A 23,131-nucleotide genomic window follows, 5' to 3' on the forward strand; every position below is an offset into this window, starting at 1 on the left:
GATGTGCATGTCTTAATTCACAGAACCTATCACTATGTTATGTTATATGGCAAGGGGAATTAAGATTGGAGATGAAATTAAAGTTGCTAATCAACTCACTTTAAAATAAGGAGATTATCCTGGATTATCTGGTGGGCCAAATGTAATCACAAGAATCCTTAAATGGACAAGGCAGAGTCAAAAAAGTTAGAAAAAGAGACATGGCATTATGAAAAAGACCTGCAATTGATGGCTTTGAAAATGGAAGGGAGTCAGCAGCTAAGGAAGCTGGCAGTCTGTAGAAGTTGAAAAAGACAAGAAAATGGATTCTTTCCTAGAGGCTCCAGAAAGGAATGTAGCCCTATATTGTTCAGCCCAGTGAGAGCCATTTCAAACTTCTGACTTCTAGAACTCTAAGATAATAAATCTGTGTTGTTTTAAGTCACTAAGTTTGTGGTAATTTGCTCCAGTGGCAGTAGGAAACTACTACACATGTTCATAAATTACATTTAAGATATATTTATGATGTATTTACTCTGTACTCAACATTGTGCATGGTGAGAAGATACAAAAGTAGTGTAAATGTCAACCTTCTCACAAACCATTGCTACTTCTGAAGATGAAATAGGGTTTTATATCTGTTACACAGGATCTTTAGCTATCATTATGTGGCACTCACAGTTGCATCGGTGACTACTGAGTCATCTAACCATCTACATTCATTATGCCTTCTCTGTGCCAGGCATTGCACATATAAAGATAAATGAGATACAAAGACGAAATAGATACAGTTACTTAATATGAGCTAGCAGAATTCTTCATCTCCACTACCACCTAATCTGCTTTTCCTGTAGTCTTTTCCTAATCTCCCAATTCCTTAAACTCCAAATCTACAGAATAGTTGGAATAAGGGTTTTTCAACCAGTGGTGTACGTGAGAGTCATTGCTGTGGTGGGTTTGAATGGGCAGGTAAAAATACAATGTCTGGATCTTCCCCTGGAGATTCTGACTCAGTAGTTTGGAGGAATATTTGACTATGGTTATTTTGTAAAAACTCTCTGGGTAATTCTTTACCTTGCTTTAAAAAGTGAGATAAATATAGTAAAACAAACAAAACAAGCCAAAGAAATTTCAACAAGTTAAACATTTTTTTGTTTGTTTGTTTTTTGTTGGGGGAAATGACTAGGTTTTTATTTATTTATAGAGGAGGTACTGGGGATTGAACCCAGGACCTTGTGTATGCTAATCATGCACCCTACTACTTGAGCTACATCCTGCCAACAAGTTAAACATTTTTTGATATCATATAGGTGGTATTTTTTTTAATATATAAACATTTTTTAATGAGTTATAGTCATTTTACAATGTTGTGTCAAATTCCAGTGTAGAGCACAATTTTTCAGTTATACATGAACATACATACATTCATTGTCACATTCTCTTTCTCTGTGAGCCACCACAAGATCCTGTATATATTTCCCTGTGCTACACAGTACAATCTTGTTTATCTATTCTACATTTTGAAATCCCAGTCCCTTCCCACCCCCTGTCCCCCTGGCAACCACAATTTTTTATGGTGGTACCATGTTAATTGATTAAAATGTAATACAATTATAATTTAACAATAAAAGAGAGTCTCTCAAAATCTATACATTTGGAAATCAACAAAGCACATTTCTAAATAGTTAATTTTCTGGATGAAGAGAGAGTCAGAGTAAAATTGCAAAATATTCAGAATGAAACCACAATGAAAGTAGTACATATCCAAATTATAAAAAATAGCTAAAGTTGCATTCAGAGGGAAATTTATAGCCTTAAGCTTCTTTTAAAGAGTAAGAAAGGTTGAAAGTATGCAGCTCAAGGAGATATAAAAAGAACAACAAAAATCCTAAAGAGTAGAAATATTTACATCAGGTTAAAGATAAAGACAAAATTAATGAAGCAAAATAGCCTTAGTGGAATTGATTAATGAAACTAAAAGTTTGTTCCTTGAAAAAGATAAATAACACAAACAGACTTTGGTTGTGGTAAGTGTATGTATTATTATTAGTTGTAGTGTTAGTATTAATAGTAGTGGTCATAGTAGTATTAAGAAAACAGGTATATAATGCTCTATGTCAGAGACATTTATTACCTGCCAAATACGCGTGTACTTTCCTCTTTTCCAGGCCCTCTTGGCCATGAGCCTTTAAGCAAAGTGGCCACTGAGCTGTAAGCAGAATGACATGTACCGTTTCTCAACCAAAGCATTTAAGAGTTTGTGTGTGATCCTTCAGCTTCCCTCTCTCCCTCTCTTTCTCTGCTGCTGTGATCTTGGAGACCATGTCTTGAGATAGCATAGCCATTCAATGGAAGCAGCCTGGATTCTTGAGTCCCCATATGAAGGACGGATGCTCTGGGGAGTGGTCTAGTTGACAGAACACTCTGCATGAGCAAGAAATTAAACTTTCTTGAATGAGTCGCTGGGTCATGTTTTAACGTAGCACAGTCTATCTAAACCTGGCTAATTCATGTTTTATAAAATGTGTTCTTTTCTAGAGTACCTCTCAGTTGTTAGGTAAACACCTATAACTTAACCAACTTATTGTGAAAATTAAAGTACAGGAAGAGAGTGGAAAAGAAAGATTTGCTGAGCTCTTCAAAGTTCATTATTTCTTCCTGTCTATTGCCAGACAAATATACCTAAAATCCCAGCCAGTTGCCAAGACCTAATAGCCCAGGTGTGTGTCTGCAAATACGCGTGTACCTCAAAGCCTGTAGAAGGAGAGGTTTCCAGGCAGCCTCCCCTACTGTTTTTGGAATATTTTTCTTAATTTCTTAACTCGCTGTTGCTTTAGAAAGATAGTAAGACTAAGCATCAGCTCTTTTATTTCTAACTCCAATAAACTATTAATGCAATTTATTACAATTGACTCATTATAGCATATTTCCATCAAAATGAGAAAACGAATATAAAACACACCCAATAGGTCTCTGCATTAAATTAGCTGTAACTGAATTTGACCTGATTTTGATGCTAATTCTCATGTTCAGAGTGCAGTGGAACAAACCATTTATTAACGTTTATTGAAACACTAGTTCTGTATTATTTGTACAACAGTGTTTTAAAGTGTTCGTCGTATTTCTGAAATGCACAGAACATTGAAGCCTGCACAGATTTAATATATGGAGTCAGCTTGTCTGCGTTCATATGCCAACTTTACCACCTTATTAGCTAGGTGATCTTGGGTATTATTTAACCTTGCTGAGCCTTAATTTCTCCTTCTGTAAAATGGGTATAACAATAGTTACCACCTCAAAGAGCTGAGGTGGGGATTAAAAATTGTACTCTATGTAAATTGCTCAATAAGTGCTGGTGGTGGTGATGATTTTGCTTAGGATGGAGCAGGCTTGAGAGCAGTCTAGTCACATGCAGCTGGTACTGATGAACAGCTCTGCCTCTTATTATCTGTATGTCTTTGAGCAACTTACCCTCTCTCATTTTCAGTTTTTCTCATGTACAAATAAGAATAACTACAGTTATCTGGTAGACTTATTGGGAAGATTCAATCAAATGGACTATTACAAAAAGTGTTTAGCACAGAGATGGATACACAGGGCACTCAATAAATAATAGCTATTATTATGAAAGCTCAAAATTGGGAAACTGCTATTTAGTTTACCTATAAAGCACAAATATCATCCAAAAATAATATTCTGTTACCACGCTCTTCCACTCCTTCGTGTGGCCTTAAACATTGCTGTTTTCTTAACTACAGGCCAAGTTCTGGTACCAAGAGTGCAAACATAAAAATATACAATATTTTTTGTTTTGTATTTTTAAATGTATAGATTCATGAGTTTTTATATCTGGAAACTTAAAAATCTTTTTGTTGTTATACCGATTTTATTTGCCCACGTTGGATTTAACTCAGAGTCCACATTTTTGTTTTTCTTCTTCTTCTCCTTTCTTCCCCCTCCCCTTATTCCACTCTTCTGATTTTCCTTCCTTTCCTTCCTTCCTCCCTTCCTTCTTTATAATTAAGTATACCTCCCAACTGTATCCATGAAACTCACAGCACGAAGGACTAGATGTGTTTTGTGAAACAGCGGCTCTGAGAAGGCAGCATTAAACCCAGCACTGACCTTTTTTTGGCTTCCATGTGCCATCTAAATGATTTTCTTCTCTGCCACACAGAGGCTACTAATGTTTTAATTATTGCTTTCACCCTCATTTCTGCCTAACTGTACATTCTCCCAATGCACTGAATATTAATTTCAGGTTGCAAACATTTAATATTTTTGACCTGTACTTTTTTATTCATGCTACTGTAAACTTATTGGCTTCACAGTCTCTATTGCTTACTAATTTAAAATATTAATAAAATTAATATTTTATTTCTAGAGAAAAAAATGTACCAGTGTTGTTGATGCTAATGTTAAGATTAGCAGCTCTTGTGTGGGGCTTATTATCTCTTCTCTGAAGAGGGGAGGGTCACTGTGAGGTTTGGGGAGCCAGGGAGAGAATCCCTTCTTCAGGCATGTTTGGTGAGGTTCTTGGAAGAGTATGTGTGGCAGAGGGGGCTTGAGCTTGTAGAGGGGGCAGATTTGTGTTCAGCCTCCTTGGCCCTTCTGGGAAGTAGGGGCATGTTGTGCATATCCATTTTCAGGGGGCAAGATGGCATAATGATGGAGAGCACAGGCTCTGGAGGCAGGCTCAGCTGGCTTCAAGAGCCAGCTCTGCCATTTGCTAGTTGCATGACCTTGTATAAATCACTGAACTCACCAACCCTTGGTTTCTTCATCTGTTAAATTGGGACAGAAACAGTACCTTTCCTTCAGTGTCATTGTGAGGATTGAGTGAGAATGCATGGAAAACATTTAGCACAGTGCCAGGCACAGGGTAAACTCAGTAAATGTTTGGTATTGTTATGGCTGTATTATTATTATTATTATTATTATTATTATTATTATTATTATTATTATTATTATTATTAAATTTCTGTAATTTAATAATTCAGTTTAGTTGCAGAATGTGAGTTTTTTCATTCCTCCAGTCAGTCATGTAATCCTTGCCTTCAACCTCTGGCTTTAAAATGGGAAGCCATTATTATTTCTTCTCATATGGTTTTTTATGTTTATTTGACTATAAGGAGGGTAAATCATCTTCTTCCTTTTCTTCTTACTTTTTCTCTTGTCCATTTAAATCCAATAAAACTCTGCCTGGTGTATGTTTCGCTCTAAGCCATAGAGACATCAGAAGAAAGTGGTTGCTTGCTTCTGCCATTTGAAATTTGGATTTGGACACAGAGGAGCCCTGCTGGGTGAGACAGAGTTCTCAAACTCTCAGGGCCTTGACTGCCCGGGTTTGAAGGACTCAGCAGTCTCAGACTCAGTAAGGATGATTTTGGTTTTGGAGCCTGGGGAGTTTGATGGGGCCGTTTTTGGTCTGGTGTGGGGGGACTCCCCTGACATCCGTGTGACCTTCCTGCAGGCCTCTTCTTCTCTCGCTAGTCACATGCTGGGATGTGAGAGGAGCAGCATCTCAGCCCTCCCTGCCTGGCCTTCGTCAGCTGCATGGGGGCTGGGAAAGTGAATGTCAGCCTCTGGCTGAAACTGAGAGGTGGCAAGGATATGGACGCCTGACAACAGACACAGGCAAGATCAGTGCTGAGGCTGCAGGGCTGAAAGCAGAATGTGCGCCGGGATCTTTTTGGCTTAATTTATCTGTGATTGCTTCATCGCTTCAGTCTATTTTTGTGAATATATTTTTTCCTGACAGAGTGCTTTCACACCAAGTAGAAAAACCCTGTCTTCCCCTCCCTGTGTTTCTCCTTTACTCTCACAAGACTATCACAGTCACAGCCCTTCTGACACTTCTGGTCACCAGATGTGTGGGTTTTTCCCCCTGACCAAGCAATTCTCTGACACCAGCAGGGTGTTCTACAATTTAACTTGGTCTGACACTATCTCAGGCTAAGAGCTCAGTACCATAAGACTGACCGCCCCCCTTCAGATGCCAATCACAAGTAGTAGGTCCTGAGGTCACCCACAAATTCTGTCTGATTTGGCTGTAAATTGGAGGTTCCCACAACCCCCTCCTTGGGTTCCATTGATTTGCTAAAGCTGCTCACAGGGAATCACTTACTTACAATTACTAGTTTATGAAAAGATATGACAAAGGATACAGATGAACAGCCAATGAAGAGATAAATAGATCAAGGTCTGAGATGGTCCCAAGCACAGGAACTTCTGGTCCCATGGAGTTGGGGTATGTCACCAACTTGGAAGCTCTCTGAACTCCATACTATTGGGATTTTTGTGGAGGCTTCATCATGTAGATATGATCAATTATTAACTCCATTCCCAGCCCCTTCTTTCTTCTCAAGAGAATGGGGGGCAGGGCTGAAAATTCCAAGCTTCTAATCATGGCTTGATCTTTCTGGGGACCAGCCTTATCCAGGAGCCCACCCAGAGTCACCTCATTAGAACAAAAGACACTCCTGTCACCCAGGAAATCATAAGGGTTTCAGGAGCTCTGTGCCAGTCACTGGGGGCAGAGACTGATGTATATTTCCCATTATCTCACACACATATGCCCCCTGGCATGATCCTCACAGTAGCCATGTGAGGCAGGCAGGGTGGGTCTCGCCCCTATTTGACAGAGAAGGACACTAAAGCTTTCTCCTTATTATGTTTCTAATAAGTGGCAATGCAGTTTCTGGCTCCTGGTCCCATTGTTTAGAGTGTTTTTGGCTGGACTAGATATATTCCTAGGTGAGGACTACACTGTGGCTTGAGGCCGGTTGGGACAATCTCTAGGTACCAAATTACTTCTACTTTTCTGCATGATTTTCTGAAATTTCATCATTTTGAATCAGTCATACATTTGATTTATCCAGTACCTCTCTCTTACAAAATGCAAAGGGGTAGTAAATCATAAATAGTAAATCAATTTGCCAAGTTAATTCCTCTCTTGACAGCCAGCTGAGATCAGGGCATTTAGGGATGGAATTGTTGATGGTGGATGGAGAGCAGGAACCTCTGGAGTTTGAAGTACTCCCTGAGAAGGGCAGGCCTAGGAGAGGGTATCAGTTTTCTATTGCTGTATAAGAAATTATCACAACCGTAGCAGCTTAAAACAACACACATTTATCATCTCACAATTTCTGTAGGTCAGGAGCCCGGGCAGGGTTCTCTGGTGGAGGACTTAACAAAGCTGCAATCAAAATGCTGGCTGGGCTGCTTTCTCTTCTGGAACTTGGGATTGTCTTCCAAGCTCCCACGGTTGTTAGCGGGATTCAGTTCCTTGTGGTTGTAGGACTGAAGCCCTCAGCACCCAGAGGCCACCTGCATTTCCCTGCTGTGGCCCTCTCCACAGGCGGTTCATATCACAGCAACTTGCTTCTTCAAGGTTAACCTCACAGTGTCTCTCTCAAGTCTCTAGGATGGAGTGTTATATAGTGTAATATGATCATGCAGGGGACGTTTTTGAGATTTTGCCTGAATAATCTAGATCTTTCAGCAAAGTTTCTCTCTGGGAAACAGCTGGTAGGAGCTGACTAGGACCAGCAGGTAGGAGCTTGGACATGAAAGGACTCCAATTTTTTTTTAGAGACTGTACCTTCCACAGATGCTGCATCTGGGCTGCTGCAGCCTGCTTCAGTCATTACCCTTCTGTCTATCGTGGGCATCAGAATTTGTGACACAGGGTTACATTCTCAAAGAAACTGAGGAAGTGTATGACCCCAGGAAAGGGAATGAAGAGGCTGTGATTGAAGAAAGGGGGTGGGGCTGATGCAAATATGGCCCTATACCCTCTCATTTCTCTAATTTTAACACACAAAAAAGGTGGGCCTGACCAGATCTGGGTTCTATTCCTGGCTCTGCACTCACATGTGTGAACTTAAGCCTATAATTTCACCTCTCTGAGCCTCAGTTTCCTCATGTGGAAAATCTACTGTCCCCCAGAGTTTCTAATTCAAATAGGCTGGGGCCAGGGACTAGGAATCTATAATTTTGACAAGGGCCCAAGGTGACTTTTAATGGTCAGGCAAGTTTGGATGATGAGTCATTGGCCAGCAACTGGACATTGGCCAGGAAATATGGGCTCGGGAAATAAGAGCCAGTTCTTGGCATTAACAAATGGGGCTCATCTAAGCAGGCTAGAATTCATGGAAATATTTCAGTCCCAGAAGGGATATTCTCAAGGAGAAAATACTGAGAAGTTAAGAATCTGGGAAACTGAGCCAGAAACCAAACCACACAGACTGAGCCATCATGATGGAGTAGGGGAAGCATGTATGTAGGATACAGGGTCCCTCACCACTACCATCTCCTTCTCACTCCCCAGCAGCTGGCTTCCTACAGTTCATAGATGCACCTGCCTGCTGGGTCACTGCAAGGGCTGAACATTCGTGTCTTCTGTCTCAAAATATTTTGTAAATTGGTGATGGGGCAAGGCTATGCAGCCCAGTTAAAAACAGGGACCCAGTAAATGTTGGTTGAATAAGTGAATCAGTAAAAAGAAAATATGTTCCGGGGTCTGGTTCTTGGTATCACTCTGATGCACTCTCTCCCTCTTATCCTCTCTGAATCTCTCTGACAGCATGGGGAGAAGTTCTCCTCTGTCTCTCCAAACACTTTCCACTGAGCTGAGTGCAGTGCTATAGAGAGGTTATAGTTAATGAGGGACCCAATTTAGACAAACATCTTTTATTTCTAGCCAAAGGCAAAGCAAGTGTCTGCAGTGTGCTGGTTTAAAAAATGCAAAGTTATCATTTTTCATTGAAAAAGAAATCCCCCTGTTTTCTGGAATACATTTTTCCCAATTAAGGAGAATTGCTAGTAACTTACAGGTGTGGAAGGCCTCACTCACAAGTAGGCAAACTTGATTTTATCATTACACTATCATATTTGAGAATATATAAGAATTTTAAGTAGCCTGACACAAATGCTGATTATTATAGAGCTTTATGGTTAAAAAGATGTGAGCTTTATCAAATTGTGCACTTCAATATCATGCAGAATATTTTTTCCAATCGTAACTCAATGAAGCTGTGAAAACAAGACACGAAGCACAGGTCACATATGCTTTACGAAGTCCTGCTTAGGGCAAGACTAAGACTTTGCATCCCCTAAAATATATTTTGGTCAGTTAATTCATATACTTTTGGTCCTATCTCTTTTTAACTCACAACATTAGTTTGGTTTAGTAGCCCAAGAGCACCTTTAAATATTTTATAGCTGATAGTCCTTAAGAAAACTTAACTTGTACCAAAGTTATCTTTTATTTATGGGCTTCTGGGGGCATCCATAGTGCTCCATGAAGCATGGGAAGGACAAGTTTATGCTCTGGGCTTTCTGTGAGTGCTTAGCATTTAGATAGCAGTGACAGGTAGGAGCATGAGTGGCTTTGTGAGTTATTTGGAATGATAACCTCCTGGTTGGAATGACATGCTTGGGGGAAAATGATGATACTGGCTATGGTCACTGGTCACTGCATTTGGAGTCATCTTTCTGGAAGTGATGATAAGCATTTAAGGGACAGGAGGAGTGGAAGGGTAGATGGGGAAAAGAAAGGCATTTGAAATGAGGGAAACAGCTTAACTGAGATAGAAATGTGCTATATTTGGTATATTTGGGGGACATATTTGGGGGATAGTAACTAGATGAGGCTGAGCCATGTGGTCAGCCTGGATTATGATGGATCTGGAGAGGCAATCCTTGGCATTCTAGCAAATGGAAATAGAAAGTTTTCTACGGACAGTTTCTCTTTTTTAAAATTGAAGTGTAGTTGATTTATAATATTTTAGTTTTAGGAGTACAGCATAGTGATTCAGTATTTTTATAGATGATACTCCATTAAAAGTTATTACAAAATAATGTTTATTATTCCCTGTGCTGTACAGTGTATCTTTGATGCTTATCTATTTTATACTTAGTAGCTTGTATCTCTTATCCCATACCCTTACCTTGCCCCACCCCCCATGGAAGATTTCTGAGTAGAGAAATACCTATTATTATTAATTACTATTAATTTTTTATTGAAGGATTCCTATACACAAGTACTGATGCAAATGCTTTTATATATATTGATTCATAACAACCCTGGGATGTAAACACCATTTTCAGGATCTCATTTTTTAGATGAAGAAACTGGACGCAATAAAGTGGCTGAGGTAGGATTTGAATCCAAGGTGTTTGGCCCTACTGCCAGTGCACTTAAGCAGTAGGCTGTTTAGGATTCCTCAATGGGTAAGTGGTATTTAAAGAAAGTTCATCTGGTGGTGATGCCCAGGGTTGATTGGAAGGGAAAAATGTCTGGTGATGGGAAATCCAGTTAGGAGGCTATGGGGGTAATTCTAGGCATTCCATAAACCATCCACATCTTTGCTTCCTGCCTCTCCATCACTGATTTCATCCATTCCTACTAGTACTATGCTAATTCCAGGCCCCATTGTTTTCTGCCCCCTACCTCGCTCCCCTGCAACCCATTCTCCACTCTGAAGCAAGAGGATTTTTGTAAAAGCAAATCTGAGCATGTTGCTCCCTTGTTTAAACCTTCCATGTAAAATCCCAAGCCTTCATGAGCTGGCTCCCATTTTCCTCTGCAGCCCCCATTTTGAGGTACCTGCATCCTTTCACACCAATAAAAGTTAGCTGTTACTATTAACCCATCACAACCCACTTATTACACCGTTGTATTTGCTGAATGAAGAAAATCAGTGAGAGGGAACAGAGATTAAGAGGTGGATATGATTAATAGGCAGGTCTGATGATAACACTTCCTCTGCATTGGGCCTGAGGCAAAAAAAAAAAAAAAAAAAAAAAAGAGGTAAAGGATCTGCCTTTCTATTTTTGGGCCTCTGCAAATCTTTCCTTCCAGAACCTGTCTAGCAAATATTTTCCCTCTTAGCACCGCCCTTTTGGAGGGTCTGTTTCCAGGCCTCCATCGTGCATGTCTCCCTTGGCTCCTGATCTGCTGCCTGGAAACCTGGGGCCTGGCCACGTTTAGGAAGCCAGCCCTAGAGCCTCTTGCCTCTGCTGCCTTGGGAAGGGAATTCAGAGCATTTCAGGGAAAAAGGAGAGGATGATTCAAAGATGAGCAGATAGTTTCAAGATGGCTGACTCAGAGAATGACTAAGAGAAGAGAGCTGGAGCGGGTAAGAGCAGAGGACGGTAGCTGTGATGGTAAAGGCAGGGAGGTCTCTGGAGGCAGCAAGGCTGGACTTCAGTCCCAGTTCCTGATCTCAGGCACGTCCTTCATCTGCCCCAAATCTCAGCTTATTCTCCCTCAGGTGGGGCCAATCACAGCATCTGCTTTACAAGAGTATCATGAAGGTTGAAAGGAAAGTGACCTTCAGGCATGTAGCATTATGGCCCATCACAGGCAGCACCCTCGAAAAGTCAGCTGTCATTACTTTAAGTGGGAAGTAACAATAAAAGAGTATGCCCTAAAACAGCAACTTTCAAACTTTTTAGTATCTGGAAGTCCCTGTCGGCTTGTAAATGTTATTGTGGACTTCAGAGAGCTTTTGTTTATATGTTTGTCATATCTAGTGATATTTATCACATTAGAAACTAAAATGGAAGCATTTAAAAATATTTATGAGTTATGTGAGAACAATAATAAACCCATTATATGTTAACATATTTTTAAAATGAGAAATAATCATTTTTTCCAAGACAAAAATAATTAGAAGAGTTGTATTGCTTTACATTTTTGTAAATCTCCCTAATGTTGGGCCTAATAGAAGGTGGCTCGATGATGGTACAGTCTGTTGCAGCATCACATTCAGGTAGCCTCCAGATAACTCTGTCATACTCTTGTAAGAGAATGAGAGTTAAAGCGGCAAATAGCAATTGGTGCTGTTATGAAATAGCTGTTACCTTGATGTCTGCCTGAAGAAGTCTCAGGGGTCTTCCAGGGGTCTCCAGACCACACTTTGTGAACCAATGATCAATAAGATCATTTTGAAAATTTTTTCTTTCAATCTGTGAATAAATACCATGCCTAACGTGATATTACATACCACCTCTACCACATGGCAAAATTTAAAGAGTCTGACAATATCAAGCATTTCTGAGGATGTGAAACATAAGGAGCTCTCAATCTGTGTTAGCAGGAGTATAAATTGGTTCAACTGCTTTATTAGGCATTACCAAATTTCTCTTTAGAGTTAAAAACGTTCATACTCTACTACCCAGCTATTCCACTCCTCAGGAGAATTAAGAAACAGATGATGATATCTTTATATAACAGAATACTACAATTGAATTATAAAATGAACAGAAATGGTAATAGAAAATAGTATAATAGTAGGAATGTGATATATTTACATAATAGAACGCTGCAATTAGAAATGAATTCCCTAGAGCCATGTTAATAAAAATAAATCTCAAAAACAAAATTGAGCAAAAACTGAGTGAAAGAGATGCAAATCCGGAGTACCATTTATGTAACGTTTGAAAATATGCCAAACAAAAGTATATGTTGCTGATAGATACATACACATGCAGTGAAAGTTTACTGTCATGTATGGAATGAGAAACACCACATTCAGGACAGTGGTTACCCTGCAGAATGAGGACAGGAATGAACCAGGGAGGAGTTTGGGGAGACTTTAAATATACCTGTAATGTTTTATTACCTATTTAAAGAAATCTGAATTAAAAATAGTAAAATTCTGTTTAAGCATTTATTTAGCTGGGAAGGAGACTATGGCAAGGAAAAGGCCATGACAATAAAAAATGAAAACTCTGCAGAAAGCCTGTGGGCAATGACCTCTCCTCCCCCCAACTCTGCCACCCAACTCCTTCACTCACGTTGACCGCATGATCAGGGTCCAGTTAGGAGCAGCTAGGTAGCTAGATTCTAGAGGCTCATTTGTAATTGATTCTCTGGTGCTTACTATGGATTTTCCCATAGAAACCGTTAAGCAAGTTGCCTAGACTAGGCTCATCTCTCCGGCCCACAGAAACCTATCAACTTTACAATCTGCCTGACCAATAGAAAGAGATCAGCAGGGTTGAGAAGTAGTTTCCTGGGAAAGTTTGTTCTGACTTAGAAAGCCAGGACCAGATCATCTCCTGGGCAGCCTTGGCCTGACCTACCCTCTACCTCCCTTTCCAGCCAGGTTTTGGGAGAGGGGATTCTCACATTTCTGAGCCAGTCAAGCTTGGCAGGAGTGGGATCAATATCTGGCAGGACAGTCTGGGGGACGTGGTTCTGTGGGTGGATAGTCTGGGGATCTGGGGACAGGAGATATGGGGGGCCAAACCTGCCAGCTGAAATCTCTAAGTTGGAATAGGTCTTGATCTTTCGTCAGCTTTAGAGTTTCCCTCACTGGTTTTCTGCTAAGAGCGCTTTTACTAACTCCTTTACTGACACTCTGGTTGTTTCTGATCTGAGTTTCTCTCCTCTGTTCCAATTTAGAAAAAGGCTACAGTCCCATAGAGTCTCTTGGGGCCTTCCATGTAGTAGATCCTGCTGCTAGTGACTCCAGAACTTCCTTATAAGCAGGGTTTAGGGTGCTGATTTGGTTGAAAGGAAGGACTTGAAGATGTGTTTATGTACTATTTTACAAAAGATGGAGGCAACATCTGTTGTTCCTATTAAATAGGGTGGAAGCTGATGGAGAGATGGAAGTTGAGGCTAAGATACCCACCTCTCCCCACCTCCTGCCCCTCCCTGCCCCTCCCCCAGTTTTCCTACCCAGCTCAACAAGAGTTAATTCTCCTCCTTCCCCTCCTCCACTCTTCTCAATGTCCGAACTAGTACTCAGCTTGGGGATTTGGGAGGAAAGGTATGGATAAAAGTAAAAAGCAAAAGGAAAGTTAAGAATTTTAAGAATTCTCTGAGTCTCTGATCTGAGTTGGTCCTGATATTCATTGAAGCATAGGTCCAGTTCATTAGAAGTATGTTTTAAATTTACAGTTTAAATTTATGTCTTAAACAATAATAATAATAATTTATAAAAAAGACACTACTCATGATTTCAACCCAAGTGCTCTCATTTTTTGGACATTCCTTCCAGTCCTTATTTCATCGATATGTTTATATGGCTATAGACTATAGGGGTATATGTTTTTTAATCTTACTATTCCCACTAATTATATACATATGTCTTTAGGATCTTACCTAGTCCTCACACCTATTTATTTATTTTTTTCTTTTGGAAGCAGCTCTATTTTTTCCAATTTTATTGATACATAACTGACACTAACAATGTATAAGTTTAAGATATACAACATCTTGATTTGCTATATGTGTATATTGAGCAATGACCACCACAATAAGTCTACTTAACATTCATCATCATACATAGTTACAATTTTTTTTGTGTATGGTGAGAACTTTTAAGATCTACTCTTTTAACAACTTTCAAATACGTAATATAGTATCTATATACACATAAAGTCACCAAGCTGTACATTACATCCCCAAGACTTATTTATATAACTGGGAGTTTGTACCTTTTGACCCCCTCACCCATTTCACCCCCCCAACCCCTGCCTGTTCTCTGTTTCTATGAGTTCAGTTTTTTAGATTCCAAATATACATGTTTATTTTTTTAAGGCCTGGTAATGTTCTATTGAGTGGATATTAATGGATTAGAGAAAGTGGTCTGCATTCTAACTCAGGGAGAACACCAAGACCTCATAGAGTTGATTCAAAAATGAAAAGTTACAATAACTATAGTGTATTTACACTAGTATCTAGAGAGAGTAAAGGCTGCCTGAATGTTGGCTGTTGGCTGTTATTATCTGTAACCATATCTTCACCTTTGTTCTTTTAAAAAGTGCCACCCATTTAATGAAAGTCTGGGCCTCTATAGTAACACCCTGTCACCCCCTTTATTTTCCCGTTTAAAGACAAAGGTACACATAGTTGATAACTCGGGATCTCTGGCTAGGAAAAGGACCTAAGTAGCTTTATCTCCATTTCAGGAGGGTAGCTCAGTTAACGTTATCTTCCTTCTTTACCAGGGAAGAGTAACTTCCAGTGGAAGGTGAGGGAGTGGGAGGGCCAGAGCAAAGGCTCTGGGATAAGCAATTAGAAAAGTCCTGGGGCCGTCCGTTCATGCTACAACAGATATTTTTTGAGCACCATTGGGTTTTTTGAACCAGTCACTGAGCAAGGCTGCTAGGCCCCGAAAATACAGATGAAAGATTTTCTGCTCTTCAATTGCTCACTGTGTAGAGAGGAAGATGTTAAATGGGGAAAAAGTACACAGGAAGAATGAACATCCTGGGGCTCAGGGAGAAGCCTAACCCAATCTGGACTGATGTTCAAACAGAGCTGGGTAGGGGTCCTCCTGGGAATTAGTCCACTGAGGCCATGACATTACACCAGAAAATGCAAGAGCCAGGTCATGAAGGATTATTATTTATTCAATATTCACTTTTTAAAAGATTGAAGTTTAGTTCATTTACAGTATTGTGTTAATTTCTGATGTACAGCATAGTGATTCAGTTATACATACATATATATTTTTTCATATTCTTTTTCATTATAGGTTATTACAAGACACTGAATGTAGTTCCCTGTGCTATACAGTAGGATCTTGTTGTTTATCTATTCTGTATATAGTTTTTATCTGCTGATCCAAGACTCAATTAGGGATTAGCAGATACATCTCTCCCCTGCATTTCTCCTTTGGTAGCCCTAAGTTTATTGCCTATGTCTGAGAGTCTCTTTCTGTTTTATAAATAAGTTCATCTGCATCATTTTTAAAAAGATTCCACATGTAAGTGCTATCATATAATGTTTGTCTTTCTCTGTCTGACTTACTTCACTTAGTGTGATAATCTCTAAGTCCATCCATATTGCTGCAAATGGCATTTTAATTTTTTATGGCTAAGTAGTATTCCATTATATATATTCCATTATATATATATATATATATCACATCATATATATATATCACATCTTCTTTATCCAGACATCTGCTGATGAACATTTAGGTTGCTTCTGTGTCTTGGCTATTGTAAATAGTGCTTCTGTGAACCTTGGGGTGCATGTATCTTTTCTAATTATTGTTTCTTCTGTATATATGCCCAGGAGTGGGATTGCTGGATCATATGGCAACTCTATTTTTAGTTTTGTAAGGAATCTCCATACTGTTCTCCATAGTGGCTGCACCAAATTACATTCCCACCAACAGTGTGGGAGGGTTCCCTTTTCTCCACAGCCTCTCCAGCATGAAGGATCTTTTGTGCTGTTACAGGAGGGTTTCCCAAATCCTGGCCCCAAGCAGGTGATGTAAGAAGTTATAAGGGACAGAAAGGACAGAAGAAATAAGTGATGAAGTTTTACTCTTTCTCCTTCCCTGACATTTTCCTTTGCTTCCTCCTCTGTTGTCCCTAAGATTTATCTTGCAATAGCACAAGGGTTCTAGTTGGGAAGGAGAAGTGGAGAGGAGAGATAGAAGGAGAAAGAAATCCCAAATAATGGCAGTGGAGAGGAGAGGAAAAGCTGGAGCCAACTGGCTCGTGCAGTCATTTGTATTTAAGAGATATACATAATTTAGGCATCTGAAACCCAGAGACGGTCCTAGAAAATAAATTTCCCATGCTATGCAGCAATTCATCAGCCCCAAACTTCATCTCCCAGTTATTTATGAGTTTGCATAACTTGAATAAATGCCAGGCAAATTCTTCTGAGTTTAGTTCTTCATTTAGTAAGTTTATTTTGGACTATTTTTTTTCCCTAAGAACAAATTAAAAGTTAGGTTCAGACACTAAAAAGTGAAGAGTATTCATAGTTGGGTTAAATAAAGCAATCATTCTGACAACTCCTAATCCCAAACCAACTCTTCTCTCAGTGATGAGGCAATTAAACAAAATGAGATGATGTTTTCACTTGAGATATATGAATAAACTGACTGTAGATTTAGCAGAATCTATATTGACATAACAACTTTGTGAGGTGTTTAAAAGCATTCTTTAACCTTTTAACTTTTTAAACTTCTGTGAAGTTAAAAAATACATTAAGTTTTAAAAAATACTGAGTTTGATTTAAATATTTTTGCTTTTACTATATGAGTGTAAGGCTGACTAACTTATGCCTAGGATATGATCTGAACAAACATTTGAGAGAGCATGTTGATTCTTTTAGCAGTACTTTTTGAGCAGTTATTTTAGTGAACTCCTTAGAAGTTACATTAAAGCTTTTTTTTTTAAAATAAAGCTGCACTACTTGTTAAAATAAATATTTTTATTTTTTAATTTTTATTTATGGGTTAATGAAGGTACCTGGGATTGAACCCAGGACCTCATGCATGCTAAGCATGTCCTCAACCTCTGAGCTATACTCCGGCCCTGAAGTTATATGAAAACTTTTTAGTGGAACAGCTATGATTTAGTAGTAATAAAGATTTCAACTGTAAAATAAATTATATAATGTTTCAATCTATTATGGTCTAGAAGATCCTAGATGTCATGGTAGTTTAGCGTTGGAGCAAGAAATAGTATTAAAATTGACTGGAAAAGTCTAGTGGGAGGTCATTCAGAAGCCTCATATTAAAGAAACTTGAAGAGGAAAGGAAATAACACGAACAGTGATTTCATCAAAATGAGGTGTGAAACTTAAACAGATGGGAGGACATTGCAGGAAAAAAAATGTTATAACAAGTCTACTGTTTTCCTTCCAAATAATTTCCCCAAATAATCAAACCTGTAAAATTTAAATAATGTGCAATTAGTAATGTTTTATTGTATCTCTTTTGGTTTTTCTTTTTTTTCCCTCTGACATCTCTGCCTGTGGCCATATAGGCAGAAATTAGAAGACATGTGCTCCTCAATATCAGTAAGGGGAGAGAAAAGACAGAACCAATAAGCAGTTACCATCAGTTAGGATTATGTTCAGCTGCATGGAAGAGAGACCTGGCTTCTTTGGCTTAGACAAAGATTCCTGCAATGAGGAATCTGGGCAGAGCAGTCCAGAGCAGGTGCTGGTGCCTGAGGAAGTCACTAAGCACCTGGGCTCCTTCCCGCTGCTCCTTGGTCACCTTGGCTCCACCACCAGGCAAGATAAAGGGGGAAGATGAAGCCTGGGGAGATAGTACTGTGGAAGCTCCACCCTGTGATTTTTGCTTTCATTGGCCATTAGCCAGCACTGATTTCCATGGCCACCTCTAACCATAAAGGAATCTGGAAGAGAGAAGGATTTTTAACTGAGTACTTTGCCACCTCAAATAGGATCGAGTTCTCTTAATAAGGAAGAAGGGGAGAATGCTTTTATTCTTGATCTTTAAAGTATTTAGTTTATCCTATTTGCCATTAAATGGAAGTTAGGGTTCCATTTATCTTAGTACCTTTCATCTCCTGCTGCACCTAATAGTAGACATTCAATGAACGTGGGTTGATTAATAGATTAATTGACTCATCTCACCAGAAATTTTCAAGCATACTTCATGTGAATATACTAGGGACTTACAGTTGCAATTTCAGACATTCATATACAGAAAATAATTAGAGAACAACTAAGATGACATAAAGGGTATATTATCTCCATTTGTGTTTTGTCTTCTATTTATTGATAATGCTAACGTACCTGTTGAACTAGGCTTGGTTCCAGGGATTTTTTTCATCAAATTATTTGGGTAAATGTGACCAGAGCTGCAGAAAAACATAATGGGGGCATTAGACACTTGGATTCTCATTGCATCATGGTTTGTAGGATTGTCACACAGCCTTTCTGTTTCTCAGTTTCTCTTATAAAATGCAGGATGTAGCAATGGCCATCCAGTATAAGTACTGGAAAACAGAGAAGCTAAGAAGGCAGCGAGGAGCATGTATGGGCTCGGAAATCAGAGCACCTGGATTCCTTTTCCAAGTCTGTGATTTACTAGCTATGTAACCAGGGAAATGTGTCTTAGTTTCCCTATCTGTAAAGTGGGATGATAGTGGTACAAACAACAGAGGGCTGATGTGGAGATTAAGTGGGATAATATACACTAAGTGTTTATAAAGAACTTGGCACATGGTAAACACTCAAAGTTAGCTACTAGCTATAAAGTGTTTCCAATTGTTTATTTAGAAGTAAGACAGGATCAGTCTAGTAGTATGGGCTTTTCTCCCATGCATGTTTTCATGAGTGCTTCCATGATCACCTCTGCCCTCCCTTTCCATCTCTCTCCCCCTCCCGCTCCTCCTCCTATATTTTTCCTGTGTCAGCTTTGACATCTTTGACTGGGCCAGAGGGGACAAAGGGATCAGCGAAGATGTCTTTGGAGTCTGGGAGAAGCAGCCCTGTGGACTGAGCGCCATGAACCAGTGTGATGGGCTCTTGAGCTGGGTGCCAATCAAAGTAAAGCAATGGGACCTGCCAGGAGAGATGTTGATTTTAGCTGTCACACAATTCCCTTTTTGGATTCTCCCCAGGACTCTTGACCCTGCTCTGTAATGGTTTGAAGTGGATTTTATTGGACTTTCATTAGTCCTTATATCTATTTTTTTCTCTTGGTATCTGGTATCTAAGCTACAGGAGAGCCAGTAACACACACTCGGCCCACATTCTGCCCCGACCTCTCCTGCATGTTCAGCTCCCTCTCTCTGCTGCACCAAAGATCTAGAGTGAGGCCTAACGAGCTTGTTAATCAACGGAGCAATGAGGCTGTTTCATGCTCTTGCCCTTCTTTAATTTCCTTCTGAACCAGAATTATAAATAGGATGCTCTGTGACCTAGGGGTCAAAAAGGGAATAATCAGGCAAATGAATTTTGATTATAATGACTATTATGAGCATAATATATTAATAATGAATATCAAAGATTCAGCTCAACGACAATAAAGGCAAAGGCTCCATAAGTCTTTTCTCCCTTTTCCAGTTACTTCATAACTTACTTCTGGGTAGAGTGGTGAGAAGATTTTTAAAAGTGAGTAAAAGTTCTCACCTCAGAAATAACTTGCTAACTTTTATCCTGAATAATTCCTTGACTGGTGGAGGCCCGTTTATACTGTTTGCAAGCAAAAAAGGAACAATGATCTACACTAATAAACAAATCTGAGAAGGCATATAAAACCCTTTTATTTGCCTAATTAGGGAAATTTCTGGAGAGTGATTTTCAAAGGAAAACAGTTACAGCATCTGCGTCTAAATGTATCTTCTTGTTTTTGTTCTACTTCCACCTGTGTGTTTTTTAAATTCTGGTTTAGAGTTGATTTTCCTTTGTTAAGGATATTGTTTTTCAGAATAAGTTTTAAAAAAGTTTTATTTATACAACTCCAAGCCTCCACATTTCTTGTTGAGAGTATTTTCCCTCTGAATTTGAAAGGAGTGATGTCTTGTCAGCATGTTTGATGTTGAGAGTGTGTGTTTCATTCTATTCCAGCAAAGCACTGAGTTCATTCTTTCTCTCATCTTCCTGGGTGGAGAGTAATGTAAACAGTGACAAACTGAGCTCTTGACAACTCTTTCCCTGATTTTTCTTTGTGATGTCACCTTCCACAGAGCTCAAATAAGTGAGATTTTAAGAAGAAATAATCTCATTTGACTGTAAGCAATGGCTACTATGAAAAGGACTAGTAAATATTTTGTGAAATACCAAATTATAAGGTAATTTACATCTGCTAGATGGTGTCCTTCCTCCCTCCATTTTGATTATAATGCACAAAGTTGATAACCTTCATCCCTGTGACTCCACAAATACCTTCGTGATACTATATCTGAGCTTAGGGTATTTTTTACTTAAGCAAGACTTCTGGACCCATTACTACTAATTCTTCCTTGTGGGGGCGGTCCTGTGCATTACGGAGCATGGAGTAGCCCCTGGTCTCTACCCACTGGGTAGCAGTAGCATCCGTCCCCCAGCATGACCATCCAAAGTGTGCTCCGACATGGCCAGGCGTCCCCTGGGGAGCAGTGCCATCCTCAGTTAAGAACCACTGGTCTACAGTGATACTCGACCTGGGAATATGGTGACAGTTTCTCTACAAAGGGCAAACTTACTGTAGGATGTTAAGAATTAGAAACCCTACATTACTTATGTGAAAACACAGGCACAGTTTACACATGCCTTGTGTGTAATAAAAGAGGGAATCGGAAATTTAAACTTACACCAGAAATTGTAACATAATTCTGTAAACTGACTGTACTTCGAAGAAAAAAAGAAAAGAAAAGAAATGTAAACTTGCAGTGCTTGGATCAGCCTGCCTAATTGATGCTGATCAGATAAATACTAGGAAGGGGAAGGCACAAAACAGCTAATTAAAGTTCACCTGACTAGTCCAGTTTCCTTGCTAGTTAGCAATATATTAAAAAATATTTCTCAGGATATTTCAATTTTCAGGTTTCTAACATGACCAATACTTACTATAAAAAGAAATTTTACATATGGTAGCAGTTGAAATCAGTGATTAAAGTTCATTAAAATTGAAAATGTAAAGAGATTTATTTTCTATGTCCCAATCTCTGTCTTTTAAATTATTGTTTATTATATTTTTTATTACATAGCTAACATATGTTCATTATAGGGAGAGTAAAAACTAGGTAAAAGCCAAAGGGGGAAATTATCCCAAATTTCATTACCTAGAAATAACTACCATTAACATTTTGATATGTATTCTCCAAAGATATGATTATATTGTAACCGCTTCCTTTTTCATAAAGTCCACTTCAAATAACACTTTAATATTCACTTTATATCCAATGCTGCATCATGGTAATGCTGTCTTGGTCTTTATAGGATATTCTTCTGCAGATTCAGATGTCTTCTGATTTATGGTTATTGTTACAAAATCCCGGTGAGGTAGAGGGAACAAGTATTATTATCTCTTATTTATGGATATTAAAAGGTAAGGAGGGTTTAAGTGGATTACTTAATACCACAGAGTTTATCAGGGGGAAAGATTTAAATAAAATCCCAGGTTTTCTGCTTCCTAATTCAATGGGCTTTCCATTAGTCTGATTTAGTTATTTTAAATATAGATTTATATTCAAACTTTCTTTAACAAAACTTTCGATGCCTTAGAGAGAACTTTTAACTCAAATAATGCTTAAAACCCTTATGGGAAGTTGTAATCAAGAAAGAAGACAATGGAGGAAAAGTGTAGGTGAAAGGAAAAGAGATAAATCAGAATTAGTGCTTGTAAACCTTGCTCTCCCCTTCCTCAAGTTGGAGTGCTATTTAAATTTGCTGAGTTCTGTGGCTGCTAAAGAATAAATGTGTGCATCACAGTTCTCTGAGCTAGAACAAAGAGGTATATAACTTAAAGACTTACAAGCCACAGACAAGTAAATCAATGACATGGGCTGGGTGTGTGTCAGGGAGTGGTGGGGACTGGTAAACCACAATGGGCATGATCCATCTAAGGGGACAGCCACTCCTCCATTCTCATGGAAAAATAGGACCAGTGGTGCCAGATCTTCTGATTTTACTGAAAAACCAACGATTGAATTTTTATGTAAAATATTTTGATCAAACAAACTAACAAACAGGCCACACTTGTGTGTTAGCCAAGCGAAGACTGCCTTGCAGCTCTCAGGCTACTCTTGGCATTTTTGAGTTTTGGCTTCCATATATTTTCAGATGTAAGTTTCCACCAAGAATACCAGTTGATCTGGTGGGTGAAAATCCTTTCACTTGCAGATATTCCTCAAGCTGGACCTTGATGGTGGCCCAACCTTGTTTCTGTTAAAGGCAATTTCTCTCCATAGGGTCGCTGTCTACCTGCCATCCACATCATGACTTCCACGCAGGGGTGGCTCTCAGAGGACAAGAGCTCATGGCACAGGCTAGGAGGCAGCAGGCTTCAGTTCAGTGGTTCTGAGAGTTGTCACTCAGGTCTAAGAAAATCGCCTTTCAGTGTCTACTTTCAGTATTGTAACTGTTACCTGACAAACTCTTCCTGGCCTGCAGTATCTCTAATTATAGATGATCTGTCCCTGCAGGAAACCAGAAGGTGATTGTCTATTCACAAACACAAACAGTTGCTTTTACCTAAAAATATATTTATGAACTGGTCTGTTGTTTCCTTCAAATATAATAATCCCTTTTCCTTACAATGGAAGGGGATAGTTGTTTCTGTCAGATGGTGTTTAGATTAGAGACACTCAAATGTTTTCTGCTCTGGAAATCTTCTAAGTTTCCTGTCATGAGGAAAACATTTCTTCTCCGAGGAACTGAATTCTGCAAGACCAGGAGCCCAGTAACACCATGATTTATTTT

At 39.2% G+C, this 23,131-nt stretch overlaps 1 protein-coding gene and 1 long non-coding RNA gene across 5 annotated transcripts in view; one reads left to right on the forward strand and one right to left on the reverse strand.

Annotated features, from left to right (window-relative positions):
• Positions 1-23,131, forward strand: part of KLF7 (Kruppel like factor 7) — a 390,342-nt gene that overhangs the window by 26,993 nt on the left and 340,218 nt on the right. The window lies entirely within an intron of this gene.
• On the reverse strand, positions 1,139-22,068 carry LOC106729272. Of its 2 annotated transcripts, none has more exons than XR_001365656.2 (3): positions 22,058-22,068; positions 13,082-13,085; positions 1,139-1,253 (listed from the first exon to the last, which is right to left on the reverse strand). It is a non-coding gene; the product is annotated as an uncharacterized LOC106729272 (long non-coding RNA). The 2 variants fall into 2 exon arrangements; XR_004320023.1 differs by lacking the exons at positions 13,082-13,085; positions 22,058-22,068 and adding exons at positions 12,746-12,750; positions 14,620-14,630.

The sequence above is a fragment of the Camelus ferus genome, chromosome 5 (assembly GCF_009834535.1).
Source record: "Camelus ferus isolate YT-003-E chromosome 5, BCGSAC_Cfer_1.0, whole genome shotgun sequence".
NCBI classification, from domain to species: Eukaryota; Metazoa; Chordata; class Mammalia; order Artiodactyla; family Camelidae; genus Camelus; species Camelus ferus.